Source organism: Hemicordylus capensis, chromosome 5 (assembly GCF_027244095.1).
Source record: "Hemicordylus capensis ecotype Gifberg chromosome 5, rHemCap1.1.pri, whole genome shotgun sequence".
NCBI classification, from domain to species: domain Eukaryota; kingdom Metazoa; phylum Chordata; class Lepidosauria; order Squamata; family Cordylidae; genus Hemicordylus; species Hemicordylus capensis.
Genome location: NC_069661.1, coordinates 170232731 through 170250515, shown reverse-complemented (window position 1 = coordinate 170250515; position 17785 = coordinate 170232731). Strand labels below are relative to the sequence as shown.

At 44.7% G+C, this 17785-nt stretch overlaps 1 long non-coding RNA gene across 1 annotated transcript in view; it reads right to left on the bottom strand.

The window, feature by feature from the left end:
* The window catches only part of LOC128325649 (uncharacterized), a 28685-nt gene extending 11591 nt beyond the window's left edge, over positions 1–17094 (bottom strand). The window contains exon 1 of the long non-coding RNA XR_008307533.1: positions 16994–17094. This is a non-coding gene — a long non-coding RNA (uncharacterized LOC128325649). The remainder of the gene's footprint in view (positions 1–16993) is intronic.
* Between the last annotated feature and the right edge of the window lie 691 nt (positions 17095–17785).

Sequence of the window (17785 nt, the reverse complement as noted above, 5' to 3'; positions counted from 1 at the left end):
CTGCTGATATGTTTCCGGGCAAAATACAAGGAGCTGGTTATTACCTATAAAGCCCTTAACAGCTTAAGCCCTGAGTATTTAAGAGAACATCTTCTTCACCATGAGCTCCTCTGCCTGTTAAGATATGGAGAGGTTCATCTATGGTTGTCACCAACCCATGTGGCAGCTGCTCAGGAATAGGTCTTCTCCTTTGTTGCCCCTGGACTTTGGAATGAGCTCCCTGCTGAGATGAGAGCCTCCCCATCTCTGGCAACTTTTAAAAAGGCACATTTATTCACCCAGGTTTTTAATTAGATTTAGTTTTAAAATTTTAATACTGGGTTTTAAATGTTTTTAATGATTTTAATTAATTGATTTGATGTCTTAAATTGTAAACCGCCTAGAGATGCAAGTTTTGGGTGGTATAGAAATATTTTTTTAAAATAATAAATAAATACGTTCCTGAGATAGGCACATATATGAGAAAGGAAGGAAGGGAGAGATTAGGCTGTTGCTTGTGTACCAGCCGCCCCACTGCCTGGCCTCAGGCCTTCCTGAGCTTCTCGATCTTGCTGAGGGCCTGCTGGTTGCGAAACCAGGTTTTTTATTCTGAGGGATTTCAACCTGTCAGCCCTGGGTTAGGATTCAATGATGGCCCAGAATTTCATGGCCTCCATGGCATTCATGGGCTTGTCACAATTTATCTCTGGCCTGATTCACATCGGTGGTCACACTTTAGACCTGGGTTTTGTCTCAGAGTGGTGGCGATGTGATCTTAAAGTGGGGGACTTATCCTGCTGTCCCTTGATGTCGGCTGATCACTCCCTAATTTATTTGTGGATCGCTGCTGCTCCTTCCCTTCATAGGTGCAATGGACCTATACAGATGTTCTGCCCCAAGTGCCTTATGGATCCTGATGGTTTTCAGAGGGCACTTGGGGAGTATCCCAGCAATCTGGTAGGCAACTTGCCAGCACTATTCGTTGAGGCCTAGAACATTGGGGCTATGAGGGCGCTTGATGAGATTGCTCCTAAGCGGCCTCTTAGAGCTCATGGATCTTGACTTCCTTGATTCTCTGAGGAATTTCGAGAGATGAAATGAGTCAAAAGATGCCTAGAGCACTGCTGGAGGAATACTAAGACAGAAGCCGACCGAGCACGGTTGCTTGCTCATGTTCGAGAGCATATAGTGGTGATAAGGTTGGTGAAATCTGCTCACTTCTCCATGCTTATTGTGTCAGCGGATTCCCATCTGGCAGCCCTTTACCAAAACAGCCTCTCTTTGCTGGGAAGGGATGATTTTGGTGATCTTCCATTTGGCCGCTGTGTCATGTTTGCCATGTTATTCACTGACAAAGTTGCTTGCCTTCGGTTGGAGTTGGACTGCAATTGCTCAGTATCGTTGAGGTAATAGCAGCTGGGTCTTGTGATACTATCTGGGATACCTTTGAGCTTGTTGAGGCTGATGACATGGGCAGGATTCCTGCCAAAGTGGGCACTGCAACTTCTAGCCTGGACCCTTGACCCTCCTGGATCATTAGGGCAGCGAGGCGGGGGATGTTCTTTCCCGGCTTTGGGAGATGGTTAATTCTTCTCTTTGGGAGGGGTTTGTTCCATCAGCTCTGTAAGAGGTGGTGGTCTACCCTCTCTTGAAGAAACCTTCTCTCGACCCTAACAATCTGGATAACTATCATCTGTCTCCAATTGTCCTTTTCTGGGTAAGATTTTGGAGGTGGTTTGTGCTCAGTTGATGAAAGTCCTGGAGGAAACTGATTTTCCGGACCCTTGCCAGTCAGGTTTCAGGCCGCAGCACAGCACTGAAATGGCATTGGTCGCCCTGTTGGATGACCTTTATTGTAACCTTGATGTGGGAAACACACCTCTCTTGGTTCTCCTTGATCTCTCAGTGGCTTTTGATACCATCAACCATGCTATCCTTCTGGAACACCTAAGTGGGCTGAGCCTTGGGGGCACTGTTTTATAGTGGTTTCGGTCCTATCTCACTGGCCGACTCCAGTCGGTGTTGATTGGGGGTGAGTGTTCTGCACCCTGGCCCTTTTCTTGTGAGGTTCCACAGGGCTTGGTCCTTGCTCCCACTCTCTTTAACATCTGCATGAAGCCACTGGGCCTGGTCATCTGTCAGTTTGGGGTAGGTTTTAATCAATATGCTGATGATACTCAGCTTTATATCTTTACCCCTGGCCAAACAGGTGATGCCATTCATGTGCTGGCTGAGAGCTTAGAGGCTGTCAGGACCTGGATGGACCAAAACAAGCTGAGGCTTAATCCCTCCAAGACTGTTGCTCTTGTTCAGTTTGCGATCTGGCCAATTGCTGTGTGTGAGTTTATCTCTTGATGGTGTTGCGCTTCCCTTGAGAGAGATGTTTCGTGACCTGGGAGTCCTTCTGGACTCACGGCTCCTGCTTGAATAGCAAGTGAAGGCCATGGCCAGGGGTGCCTTTGGGCAGCTTCAGCTGGTTTGCCAGTTACAGCCTTTTCTTGACCGGCAACAGTAACTCATGCCTTCGTTACCTCTTGCTTGGATTACTGTAATGCACTCTACCTAGGGTTGCCTTTGAAAATGATTTGGAAGCTTCAACTAGTCCAGAATGCAGTGGCCCACCTCCTCATGGGTGGCTGTAGACTTGATAGTGTTACACCTCGATTATGGCCACTGCACTGGTTGCCTGTTTGCTTCTGGGTCCAATTTAAAGTGCTGTTTCTCACCTATAAAACCCTTATGGGCTTAGCACCTGTATATCTCCAGGATCGCCTCTCTTGGCCAATTCTATCTTGTCCTGTGAAGTCTTCTCAGTTGACCCTCCTTAGTGTTCTGGCCCCTGGTGTAGTGCATGGTGTCTGGGCCCATAGGAGGGCCTTCCCTGTGTCTGCCCCTCTTCTTTGGGGCACTCTCCCCCCACCCAGATTCATTCAGCCCCCTCCTTGGTGGCTTTTAAGGACCTTCATAAGACCTATATTTTTCAACAGGCTTTTGCCCTTTAATTTTTAAAAAATTATTGCTATTGGTATTGTTTACCACCTAGAGTCTTTGGAGGAGGTGGTATAGAATAAAATTTTAATAAATAATTAAAGAAACAGTACTGTATTGTTTCATAATTAAAACAAACATGTCCATAGTTATGTCTCTTTGGCCACATAACACTCAGAGATGCAGTATTGCCATGCTCCCTGTTAGAGGCAGTGCTGCTGTGCTGCCACTACTATGAGATACAGGAGCTGAGTGAGCAAGAACTTTTATCTCTCACTTACCATATGATGGTGGTGACAGCACCAGAGTTGAACAGGCTGAGCGATGGTCAGAGGGTTCTTTGCACTCGTGTAGCTCATCAAACTGACAAGTCTTTACATTTGTAAGCAACGAACATAGCAACTAAAAGTTCCTCCCCATCCCATCTCAATTTGGTACCATCTTCAGAAAAAAACTATGATTTCCCCTAAATTTGATTTTTGATATTTTTAACACAACAGAACAACAACAACAAAAAATAGACAATACAACATTTAATGTCAGTACAATAAATAATTTCATTTTTGACAGAAATACCTCAGTAAATACACCCCATATTGAAAATAATAATTTAACAAATATTAAAAGCATTAAATATGAAGCTGAACATTCAGTGCCTTATAATTTATCATTAAAATATTACAGTATAAAAATTACTTTTAATTTTTGTGGTCTGATACAATTTTTCCAACATTTATCTGCATATATCTACATTTTCTTACACTTAAATTACATAGTTTAAAAGTGGCATCCGATGCTCCAAGAAGAAACACTTTTTTTGTGTGCATAAAACTTTGAGAGGAAATTTTATCTTGAATTACCAAGTCCTGTATTCTCTCAAACCAGTCCCTTATTTTTATAGGATATTTTGTTTTCTATACTTTTGCTACACAAAACTTTGCAGCAGTTATAAAACACAATATTAATTCCTGTCTCAAAACCAAAATAGACATAACATTAAACATGTTTAATGACACCTTAACAGAATCACAAAGAACTATCACTCTCATTATACCTTTAATCTATTGCAAAACTCTATGTCAGAAAGTAATACACAGACATGTGCAGCATACATGAAAAAATACCCTAGTGCCACCACAATGTCTCCAGCATTGTGCTAAGCATGAAGAATCAATATGTGATTATCAAATTACCAAATCTCAATGGTGTCAAATACTGATGCTAATGTTTTAATAGTCAACTTTCTAATAGTTAAATAAAATGCCTTGCAGTCAGATATTAAACCACTTTTTATCCAACCACTAACCTAGTATTTTATCCAAACACTAACCTTGTTGTAGTTGTCCACACAATAATCACCCCCCCACTGCTATCTCCAATGCCTGCCAAAAATATGTCCCTGAGAGCTGGGGGACCCTCAGACACACACATCAGGGGCAGCAATGGGAAAAGGGAGTGCTGCATTTGTGCATCAACAACATCATTCTCACTGTTCAAGAGTCCACAACAGTGTCCCAGCACCTCCCTCCATCTCCATAATGGCTGCACAACATGCTCGCCAAAGTAGACAGATTATACATGCATTACACATAATGTGTGAATAGGGTTTGTTCTTAGTTTGTTTGACGGACCTATAGGAAGTACAAAGCACTGTTATTAGCATAGCTGCTTATCCTGTTATCAACTGATGAAAAGTTTTAGATGAGTCAGTCATTGAGGTCATATACACGACTATTTCTGGGGTGGAGAAGGAGGGCGGCAGGGGAGAAGGCAGGGTAGAACCTACCTTCTCCCAGACAAGCGATGAAGCACTGTGTGTGGTGCAGCTCACGCACCCACACAATCCACAATGCACAGATCTCTGGAGGCCAGGAAAATGAGTCCCAGCCTCCAGGAATCCCAAGATGCAGCACATGAGCAGTGCAGTGCATTGAGGGATTCCCCCTCAAGTCGGGCACTCTAGGCACCCAACTGAGTGTGTGCTTGGGATGCGTGCAGCCCGAGCACACACATGACCCCAGACCTGGGATCAAGGACGTGCTTGTGCCCTCTAATCCTGGTTAAGGGCTGGGGTGTAAAGTTGGGCAAGTGGTGGCGGAAGCGCCGGGATTGGGAGTGAACCCATTGCTCCACATGGACAGGCCAACCCAGGCTGCACTGCCCTAGCCTGGGCTGAGCTGCTCGTGTGAATCGCCTCAATATCTTATAAACCAGTATACTTCCAAATATTTAGTCTTCTACATGTTTCTGTTCCCTGTCTCTTGCCCTTTCTGTGCCTATTTCCTATATGAGTTGTGTCTCCTTCAGTCATCACCTCTGCTTCCTAATTCTCTGGCAAGCTGTTCTTTGAGTCTTGTCCCTTCTGGCCAGTTAAAGGCAAAGGTGTGCTGTCGAGTCGGTTTCAACCCCTGGTGACCACAGGTTCAATTCACAAACTGTCGTTACAACAAAGAGAGGCTTAAGGCCAAGCAAGATGATATAAGGGAAACACAGCACATCTCTCATAACTCTAATGAGGGGGTTGCATGGGAGGCATTTGTAAGAGAATTGGCTAAGTTCTTAACCTTAACCCTAGCCACCTGATTCTCTCCTGCAAAGGTGTCCCTCATATTTTTGAAATAAGTCCCCCCAGCAGAGTTCTGGATCTGGAACTGATCCTGACAGTGAACGGGGGTGGGGGGAGACAGGCAAATCCTCTCTCCTCATTCATTTGCTGAGACGATATTTAGTTTGGCCTTTAATTTGCATCTTGCCAAAACACACAACAGCTAACTCAACAGCTTAGCTCAAAAATACAGGCCCTGGATGACTGCAGGAAGCATTAGCTCCACTCTCAGCTTCAAAGGGAAATTGCTGCTTCTATCTAAATGCTTATTAGCATATAAAGCATTCCAAACCTTGCCTAGACAGCAGCATTTGGAAGAACTGAGATCTAAAGCAGCTTGAGGGCTGCTGTGCCCATTACATTTTCCCGATATGGAGTTAATATTCATGCATCAAAAAGAAGCACGGTTTGAGAACTCTTTTGCTGCAAATACACATATTGGGCTGCTGCTGGTCTTATTATCAATCTGATGAGTGTACTTGCTTTGAAAGGAATACTCTATCTGCACGTTAATAACACAGAATATCCCCTTTTCTCTGTAGAACTCAAGTCCCCCTCCCCAAGGTGGGAAAATTATAGTTGCGAAGTGACACTAATTTGCTTCACCTTTTAACTTCAGTTCACAATCCTAGGGTGTGTGTGTATCCTAGTCTAGAGAACATATGAACATCCCTTCTGGATCAGGTCCAAGGCCTATCTAGTCCAGTACCCTGTTTCACACAGTGGCCCACCAGATAACTCTGAAAAGCCCACAGGTAAGAGGTGAGAGCATACCCTCTCTCCTGCTGTTGCTCCCTGCAACTGGTATTTATTTATTATATCTTATTTATATACAGCCTGACTCCAAAGGCTCTAGGCAGTTCACAAAAATGAACACAACAAAAACAAAAACAAATAAACTGTTAAAGCAACAATTTAACACATTCAAAGATGACTAAAAGCTAGGCTTTAAAAATGTTTAAGAGTATTTTTAAAGGCTGATAAAGATATTACTCTGTGAACGTCTATAGGGAACTCATTCCATAGCACAGGAGTGACTACAAACAAAGAAGGCCCAATCACGAGACGCTGCCAGACAAACTGCATTCAGAGACAGACCCCTCTTGATGTCCCGAATGTGCAGATCACTCAAAAGAAGGCGCTCTCCCAGGTAACCTAAGCCATTCAGGGCTTTAACCAGGTAACCTAAGCCACCAGCACTTTATATTTTGACCAGAGACCTATTTGCAGCCAATGCAGTTGTTTTAAAACAGGCATAATACGGTATCTTTGAGAAACCCCAGAGACCAATCTAGCTGCTGCATTTTGAACCAAGTGAAGCTTCTGAACTACAGGTGAAACTCGGAAAATTAGAATATCGTGCAAAAGTCCATTAATTTCAGTAATGCAAATTAAAAGGTGAAACTGATATATGAGACAGACGCATTACATGCAAAGCGAGATAAGTCAAGCCTTAATTTGTTATAATTGTGATGATCATGGCGTACAGCTCATGAAAACCCCAAATCCACAATCCCAGAAAATTAGAATATTACATGGAACCAAGAAGACAAGGATTGTAGAATAGAACAATATTGGACCTCCGAAAAGTATAAGCATGCATATGTATTCAGTACTTGGTTTGGGCCCCTTTTGCAGCAATTACTGCATCTCAATGCGGCGTGGCATGGATGCTATCAGCCTGTGGCACTGATGAGGTATTATGGAAGACCAAGATGCTTCAATAGCGGCCTTTAGCTCTTCTGCATTGTTTGGTCTCATGTCTCTCATCCTTCTCTCGGCAATGCCCCATAGATTCTCTATGGGGTCAGGTCAGGCGAGTTTGCTGGCCAATCAAGCACAGTACACTGTATACTTTTCAGAGGTCCGATATTGTTCTGTTCTACAATCCTTGTCTTCTTGGTTCCATGTAATATTCTAATTTTCTGGGATTGTGGATTTGGGGTTTTCATGAGCTATACGCCATGATCATCACAATTATAACAAATTAAGGCTTGACTTATCTCGCTTTGCATGTAATGCGTCTGTCTCATATATCAGTTTCACCTTTTAATTTGCATTACTGAAATTAATGGACTTTTGCACGATATTCTAATTTTCCGAGTTTCACCTGTACATACAAATGTAGCCCCACGTAGAACGCATTGCAGTAGCAAAGGCTAGAGGTTACCAGAGACTGAAATCATTATCTTCAAGGAATGAATGCAGCTAAGAACATAAGAACAGCCCTGCTGGATCAGGCCCAATGCCCATCTAATCCAGCATCCTGTTTCGCACAGTGGCCCACCAGGTGCTGCTGGAAGCCACAGGTAGGAGTTGAGGGCATGCCCTGTCTCCTGCTGATACTTCCCTGCAACTAGTACTCAGAGGCATCCTGCCTTTGAGGCTGGAGGTGGCCTGTAGCCCTCCGACTAGTAGCCAATGATAGTCCTCTCCTCCATGAAGTTATCCAAACCCCTCTTAAAGCCATCCAGGTTGTTGGCTGTCGCCACATCTTGTGGCAGAGAATTCCACAAGTGGATTATGCGTTGTGTGAAAAAGTACTTCCATTTGTTGGTCCTAGATTTCCCTGCAATCAATTTCATGGGATGATCCCTGATTCTAGTGTTATGGGAGAAGGAGAAGAATTTCTCTCTATCCACTTTCTCCACACCATGCATGATTTTATAGACCTCTATCATACCTCTTATCAGCCAAAGTTGATAGAAAGCACTCCTGGCCATAGACTCAACCTGAGAAACCAAAGTGAGGCCTGGATCCAGAAGCACTCCCAAGCTACATTCCTGGGGTTTTTTTTGAGAGTACAACCCCATTCAGAACAGGAAGATCTATCACATCCCAGAAGGACTCCCAAGCTATGTACCTGTTCTTTGGGGGGAGGGAGTACAATCCGCCCCCCCCCCCCAAGTATGGCCACTTACCATGGGTACCTCTGGATTCATTTTCAATTATTATCCCTCATCCAGCCCATTACTGCATGTAGGCAGGAATTTAGAGGAGTTATGACATTTCCTGATTATGTTGTCATGGAGAAACAGATTTGGGCATCATCAGCATATTGCTAACACCCTGCTCCAAATCTCCTGATGATCTTACCCAGTGGTTTCATGTAGGTGTTAAAAACATCGGAGATAGGATGGAGCCCTGAGGAACACCATACAATAGCGAGCAACTATCTCCTAGTGACACCATCTGGAATCAATCAGAGAGATAGGAATGGAACCAATGACAAGCAGTACCACCTATTCCCAAATGATGCAGAAGAATACCATGGTTGATTATATCGAACACTGCAGAAAGTCCAGCAGAAAGTACCTATAGTCACACTGCTTCTGTCCAATCCTTGGTAGATATCATCAATCGACCAAGGCTGTCTCCACTCATCACCTGCTCTAAAGCCAGTTTGAAATAGATCTAGATAATCAATGAGGCACTTCACACGATTGCTGTGAAGCGCCTCACTGTGGTCTTCAGGGAGAGTGGGCTTAGCCCGCTGTCCCCGCAGACAAGCAGCTGCTCGTAGCCGGGCAGCCGGATTGGCCACCCACATCGCTGTTGGCTCCATCATGGAGCCGGTAGGGGCTGCGGGGATCGGGGGTTGTGCAGCCCCTGGAAGTCCCATGATGCCCCGCGCAAGTGTGCAGGGCATCCTAGAGAGACCCCTGAGCCCAGGAGGCTGCTTGCAGCTTCCCAGTTGGGGGTCTATCTGTGCGTCGCTGCGCAGGGTCTGTCACTTCCGTATACAGTACCTAGCACAATAGAAATTCTAAACTTATTGTACGTATCAGTGACCTTTTCAATACATTACACATTATCAAATGCCACTATGTATGGTGTTTAGCTTTATTATAATCAGCTTTATTGCTGGTTTTCATTCATCTTTTGTTGAATCACAAAAGATGGATGTCATGGGGGCAGGAATCTACCTCAGCTTGAAAATTCTTCCAGCATTTATGGCAGAGGGAAATGTTTGGTGTTTTGCATTTCTTTGATAGGAACTAATAATTCTGGACCTCTTTTAGTCCCCTCGGACTGATGGAATATTTATTCATTTTCAGAGGAACAGTTTGAACCTAGGAACAGATTTTTTTTAAAAAAAAAAAATCTGAAGCAAGGAAACCTGTCTCAGTTCACCTCATGCATAGGCTTAATACGCTTCACAACAATAAAGTAACGAATGAATATCGCTTTGCACAGTTGTGGCAGCCTCATTAGTTTCAACACCTAGCTTGAAGTAGTTTCATGCCAAATTAAAAATGTAGGTCATTCAAAGGACTAGTGTTTCTAGTTCAGCCTGCAGGAATTTAATGCTCACCTGGTATCCAGCCGTTTATATAAACATTTGAAGCTAATTTTTTTATTCTCCACCCAAAGTGGAAATCCACAATGAGCATAATTACAAATATTGTTTATAGAACGGCAGTTAAGCTGCTGCTGTTGGGTACATGCACTTCAAATAAAGGAACTTAAAATTTACTAAGTGGAAACTTTTTCAGGTTTCTTATCAGGATGATAACAAATTATGCAGACATCATGTGGATGATGATATCCTTCACCATGGATTATTTGGCAGGCAGTGGGGCTTGTAGAAATCTTATCATTTTCAAAGGGTGCATCTAGGTTGATCTAGAAAATGCTGATGGTAGGGCATGGGTGGGTGACTCATTCAGCACTATGGGGGAAGGGTTACATCAGAAATACACGGGAAATCAAGTTAAGTTGTGCATTTAGATGCATGAAATTAGCATTAGCATAGCATTCCGATGAGTATGCAGACATCAATTGATGTCCAGGCCTAGGATCAGATACACAATGCACCCAGCCTCATTTCTCTGAAGAATAAAATATTCAGACAACTGGGCCTTGCATTCATTAAGTTATGCTCATGTGCAAACTGAGGATGAAGCTAGATATGACACGAATTGCATATCTTCTACCCCCAAAGGCAGCTGAGTGTCTAATTCTCCACTTTTCAAACTGAAGTTTAATAGTATTTATTTAACCATGGGGAAGTACTACTAGGCATAGAGAGAGGCAGAAAGAAGCAAGACGTGTGTCTGCCATCGTATCTCATTTGGGCTTGAAGCTAGTTTTGTACTTGTCATAATATTCAGTATGTACACACATCTGCAGCATGCCTTTATGTTTTGAGAACAGCATTCTAATGATAGCTACCCAATCCTATTATAATTCAGTTTCCAACGTGGCTAAGTGATATGCATTGATGCCATGTATATTTCTCATATTCAGAATTGTGTTTTTTTTTAAATAAATGAAATTGACATGCTGAATTATTCTGTGTAACACAGTTCAAGAATATTTATTTATTACAATGATATCTCACACTTCCTCTGAGTTCAGAGTGTCATCATACACAGTTCTTCTTCTCTACTCCAGTTTTACCTCAGAACAACCACCATATAAATAAGATCAGATTTAGTGACAATGACTGACTCAAGGTCTCACAATGGGCATCACAATCTCAGGGATCTGAATTTTCCCAGTTCTATGCCAGCCACTAGACCACACTAGCCCTTGTGGTTATGGGTATATTCCATTGTGAAGATGCAGAGTTCGCCCTTGATGAGTTGACATATAGTCTTAGAATCAATATTATGAGAGCTGGTGCCGAAAAACAGTACTGGTCCCAGAAACTCATTCATTTTAAAAAATAAATGAGTGTAGTACTATATTTCTAACATGTAACAGTTGACGTAAATGATGGGGCAGGGAAGGAACTTGTGAGAAACTGTGAAAATTCCCCCCAAAGGAATGCTCTGTGCAGATTTGCAAATATGAAATGTGGAAATGTGTCTAAAATGTGTATTTTATTTATGTCAGGAATAGCTCTCGTTGGAGTGCATCTAAGAATCCAGAATGAATAATTTTGTTGCAAAAGAACTCTGAAGCTTTTAGTGATATTATAGAAAATCTTTAATTATTTTATATTCCTTGGATTCTAGGTAAATACAAAGGCGTAACGATAGGGGGGCAGGGGGGGCACGTGCCCCCGGCGCCATCTTTGCGGGTCACGTGGGGGGCGCTGCCATGACCCCCGCCGATCCCCCCCAATTAAAAAAAAATGTTTTTTTAATAAAAATTTCTCCACGAGCGCTCCCCGCGTGGCGCCCGCGGCCCCCCCCATTGCTACTGGCCTGGCTTGGTGGCGGGCGCCCCGGCGCCACAGGCACCTAGTTTAATGCTCACTCCGTCGACAAATTATCGGCAGGCCAGAGAAAGAGGCCCTCTAGTGGCTTGCCAGCCAGGGTGAGGGTCTCTAGTCACGCACGCGGGACTCGGCCGGCGTTCCGAGTCGCGCTGCGCATGCGTGCGTGATGTCCGTCCTCCCAGCTCGGCTTGCCTTATGCATGTGGCGGGGAGAGCGTTGCTGGGGTTGGGGCTGCAGGCGCAGGCAGGAGGACGGCAGAGATTCTGTATGGGGCGGGATACAAATATGATAGGTAAGATAAGTAAATAACCAGGATCCCTTTAGGAAATCCATGAGAGTTAATTAACATCGATACAAATTGTAGTGTTGATCTGCCCCTCTGACTTCTGTCTGAGAATGCTGCAGAGTTCATTCTCGCCAGCACTTCTGGAAGGTAAAATTATAGTTCGTGTCTGATCATTTGAAGAAGCCCTTGTTCTGTCTCCCACGCTGCCTTGTATCTGGGACACTGGAAAAGGAAGTGCCTCAAAGAGAGAGAGAGAGAGAGAGAGAGAGCTCCGCGCCGCGGCTGAGAGTGGAGTAACCAGGAACTCTCCATAGACCCAGAACAACTTGTTCCTCCTGGCTCTGAACAGGTTAAGCCTCAGTCACTCCATCCCCTCCCCTAAAAGCCCTTGGCTTATCAGCCCAAGCCTTGTGCGGAGGAATTCCTGAGAGGGAGCCGGTGCAGGAGAGGGTCGCTGCTGGGGGGGGAAGCGATCCGTGGAGGTGGGTGGGGTGGAATCACCCCACTCTAACCCCTCTGCTTGCTGCCCGCCCACCTACCCCGCAGCTATCGACACCGAAAATGTTTGAACAAGTTCAAACCTTCCTGCGTCACATCCAGGACTTCAAACGTAAATATCCACCTCTTGCTGCGGCTTCTGCTTTGTAGTTGATGGGGGGAGGAGTTTCTGCTCCACAGAAAGTGGGGAAAGGCATATGCTTCCCTTCAAAAAGGATAATGGGTGGAACTGGAATGTTGAGGGAGGGCTTTTGGTTTGTCGGGGGAGATATAGGTAAGAGAGGGCAAGGAAATAATGTTGGGGCGCGGGTAGTCTGTATGACTGTATGCTGGTCAAGCTGGAGATTGGTATGTGTGTGATCTCTATCAGCCGTGACTCAAAGCCATTGCCTTCAGCTGTGTGCGGTTTGGTTTTCCCCAGAAGAAACTTTGTTTCTCTGGAGGTGGGCGTTGGGTGGGATGAAGATGTTGTGAGGCCATGCAGCAGACGACACTGTGGGTCTGAGGGTGCTGGCTGAAATGGTATATGTTGTAGACTAGGGTGAAGGGTGAGGGTGTTATGTGGACCCAGTTTTTTTTTAAATTGTTTGTCCTAGAGGTTAGGGCCATTGTTGCACAACTGAGTTTTTACATTTTTTTAAAAGTGTGTGTGTGTGTTTGGGGGTGGTGGTGTTTGTATTTCTTATTTCGGCTGCTTGAACATAAGCCCCACATCAGTTAGAATACACGTTTGTTTGAAATATGGGTCACTTCTGTTTTTTTAACAACTTTCACAAGCAATCTAAAAAGATTGGACTAAAAAGGCATTGTTCACATTACCTGTGACGGAGCTGTGTAGATGAGAAAAGCGCCCAGTCTTGTTGGCAGCTCTAGAGAACCTCATTAATGTGAAGTGGTGGGAGGGATATGTGAATGTATCTTGGGATATACGAAGGATCTGTGTGTGCTTGAGAAAGAGGCTCAGTGTTGGAGAAGCTCAGGTGTGTGTGTCTGTGTACACCCTCTCACGGCACGCCGCACGGAAGAAAGGATTTGGAGCGTGGTGGTCGCCGGTCGACAAAGTGCATGTGTCCCGAACTGTATGAATGACCTGCATCTCCGAAGTGCCCACTGCAGCACTCCCATGCACCCTCAACCTGCACTCTGTTTAGGGCAGGTCCCAGGACAAGGGGAAAGAGCTAGAGAATGAAAATGTCTTGCCAGGGGCAATATGTTTGGAAAAAATGCTGCGCACTGCCCTGGGAGGGAAGCAGGATGAGCAGAACAGAAGAAAATTGTTTGTGGGTTTTCTGAAACCCATTTCCTAGAATATACACACATTTATCAAAAAAATGCATCTTAAGGGTGGCTCTGGATATAGGGCATGGAGAGGTTAGATGGAAAACATCTGCACTTCTTGCTGCAGTGTTCATTTCACATGCCAGCACACTGCTATTTTGCTGGGATATCGTGGAATATAGAATCAGAATCTATGTGGTCCTGGAGGTTACTCCCCAACTCTGGGGAACAGACGAGACCTTCCAGCTAGTTCTGGTTTATGTGGTCCTGTGTCATTTATACAGCAAAGAACAAACACAAGATGGGTGGGCTTGTCACTGTCTGGCTCTGGAACTCAGATCTCTTGAATTGTTCATGACTGTGGGCTGCCTTTATTTAAAAAAACAAACAAACACTTTTTAATGTGGTAAGCAAGCTTTTGACTTCTTCCTCCGGCTGGATATTAAAAGGGGTAAAACGTATTTCTGAGAAGGGTCCTGTCTGCCATTTGTTTTGGTTTTCAGATGGTAATGCAGAAAGTTCTTCCTGCGCCCTAACTGGTTGGAGCCATGTATTGTGTAAGATATCTCAGACTAAACAGAGGCATACAGGAACAGAGAACAACTGAAAAATCTATCTTTGACAACACACAAATAAAACAAGACAAAACAAAAAAGCAGTTTCCATCTGTAGCTGTTTTTTCTCTGCATCTGCGGGCTGGGAGAAGAGGGAAATGCCTCTGATCATATGCAGAGTGCTTTCCCCTCACCACTGAGTAAACAAAGCCAGCCCCTCCCTCCATACATGCATACATAGAGAGCATAGAACCCCCTAGGGATAGCCTTAATTCCAGCAGCTCAAAACTATCGAGTGCCAGAGTCCTGGTCTTCACCTGCAACAGTTTTCTGAAACATGTGTGTCAGTCAGATGTATGTTGGGGAGGCGGGGGGGGGGGGGGCGCAATTTCAGTGCTTGCCCTGGGCGCCGTTTTCCCTAGTTACGCCTCTGGGTAAATATATCTACTGGGGAGCTTCAGTCTCTATTTAAACAGGAGAGCCTATTTACATTTTTATTCTGTAATCCAAAAACTTTCAGTTTAAGATGAGAGTTAAGATACTTTACATTTTCACTCATGCTCTAAAAAGAATGGAAATTGCAAATTAAGGTGTCCATATTAAATTTTGTGCCATATAAGCTGTAGATGCTTTGTACAGTCTGGTATATGATAATGGCTTTAGAAATGATGCTCCATGCACCACACTTTGCCTTGATCCGAGATGCATCAGGCAGAAATTCATCAGGGGCATCTCTAGGAAGTCATTAGGGAAACTGCTGTTAAATGTCTGCATGGATGCATCCAACCCTAGCCAATGTCCAACTGAAAGACCAAGGCAAAGTGTGAGTTTTTCCAGGCATTTTAAAAAGGGAAATATTATTAGACACTATAGGGAAGAGCTTACCCAAACCACAGGTTAGAACTTCCTACGCTGAACACCAAAAAACTTTGTAAAACCTTCAACTAAGATAAAGTCACACACCCCCACCTGAAAAAAACACAATTAAATGAAATTAATGGATTCAGTAATAGTGGCAGTGTGTCACTATTATTCATGATTATTCAGCAGTGAATAACTCAACAAGAAGTGGGTAATTTGTGTTCACTATATATCTGTACTTCATTTTTTCTTTTTCTTAAAAACACACTCACACACGAACAACAGTGATAGTTAAAAATTACAAATGCTTTAACAATCATGTCCAACATGACAGATTCTCTTCCCAGAAATTTCCCATAGACCTCAGAGTTCTCCTGCTTGATTTAATTTCCTTCAGGGTGGTATTATCAGCAAAGTAGTGTAAATGTTATACACAGGTTACATAGCCACACATACACACTGCAGCCATACACACACCCCAGTCCCCCCCCCCTCTCTCTCTCTCTCTCTCTCACACACACACACACACACACACCTGCTATTCTCTCTCTCATGCACACACACAGTGCAGCCATTCACACACACACACTGTGCAGCCACCCCCCAACACACACACTCTAGCCTAAAAGAGCCTAGAGGATTCCTTCGCAGCCTAGCTAAAAGGAGCATGTCCCCTGCCTCCTCCTTACACCCAGCTGTACAGAGCAGTGTGCTGGTTTGGGCTGGAGGTCAGGACGAAACTGACAACCATGGAGTAATTGATGACCAGAGTTGAACAGCACTTTTTCTAAGGCAATGGAGCAGTATTAAGAGGTGTAGCTGCAGTGTAGGGAGGAAAGAAGAGAGCAGGGAAGGATACTGAAGGGCTGTGCTCCTAAGACTCAGACAGGAAAGGAGCTAACCGCCACACTGGTTGTGGGCAATGCTGTGGGCACAGCAGGGGCGTAGCAAGGTTGGAGTGGGCCCAGAGACAAGATTTTAAAATGCCCCCCCCCCAAAGTCCAGGGCCTCCGCACACCCCAGGCCCCCAAGGATTTAAGTCTGATATTCCAAAATAAGTATGCTGCCTGCAAATACATTTCACTGAATACACACACACGTCACAATATATAGTGATATACATTGAGTACTATACATTTGTATTACTTTTAATGCCTAGAACACACTAGAAAGATGAATGATTAAAATGGGCCCCTCGCTGCAGATTAGCAAAGGAGACTTTCAACCATGCAGGGTGAGCCTATGTTTGTTTTCTCAGAATTCTGAACAAATTCAGTCAAGTTTGATTGCAGGAGGTTTTTCACAGGAGGCTTTTAAAGCCCTTTAAGACACATCTCCTCTGGAATGGAGGTGCTGCATTCACATGTTGGCCAGATTGACCCTGAAGTCCCTGCAAGTTATTGGGGAGCAGTTCACACACAAGAAAAATAAAATAAAAGCACCACACATGCTTCACAGTTCTCACTCAGACCTTCTGGGTTGCAAAACAACTTGAACATAAGTGCATTTATAAATGAATGAATGAATAAATAAAATTAATAAAATACTGTTCCAGAAGTTTTTGCAATTTTCTGCCATGAAACAAGCCACGTATAGGACTTTTTAGATAGTTTTTTTTAAGTCAGCAAATTTTCCAAGCTGTTTCAAAATAAATATTCAGAGACTTCTCGGTCCCTCCCACCCACCCCCCATATCCAAGCCCTATGGCAAGCAGATCCCTATATATGGGGGGGGGGGGCGGGAAAGGTAACCACAAAAAGGAGTTCACACTCTACCTGGCAAATGCTGGTCTGGGTTAAGCAGGGCAGCAAGGAGTCTTCTGCTGCAGAGAACACTCTGGCTGCCTCCTCCTTCCTGGCTGGCTTGGGCCCTACTCGAGTTCAGGCTTCACTGCGGCCTACACGTAGGCCTCCGTGGAAGCCCCGCCCACCCGCTGATCAGCTGAGAGGCGGGAGAAAAGGAGCTCTTTGCAGCTTGCCTGCTGCTTCGATTGCGGCCAGCAGAACAAGCAGGAGAGACGGCGAAGAGGGCAAGTGGCTGAGAGGCTATGGGGCTGGGCAGGGGGCAATGGGGAGTCACATGAGGTGCCTCTGGGGTGCCCCTCCAGGCAGTGGGGCCCCCAGACAACTGTCTCCCCTTGCCCTATCATTGTTACGCGCCTGGGGCACAGCAGCTTCAATCGTCCGACTTTATAGACTCTTTTAGCAGTAAAGATGCATTTTTCAGCCTCTTAAAATGCAACTTTGAGGATCTATCATGAAATAACCAGTCAGACCCAGAGGGATATACAAAAGGCACTTTTCTGGCATACAGTCTAAAGGCTGAAACTATGCAAATGGACTACAAAATCCTTTAAACTAGGTGGCCCAGGTGCAGAGAATCTGCGCCTCTCATTCTCCCCCCTCCTCCTGCCCTGTTCTTGGCCCTCCCCATCCCTCTTTGCTCTCTCCCCTTCTCAGCCCCTCCCCTCGTTCTCGGCCCTCCCCCCCCTTTCCCAAAGCTCTTCCCCCATTCTCGGCCCATTTCGGCCACCACTTTCCTGCTTCCCCCATTGCCACCCCCCATTG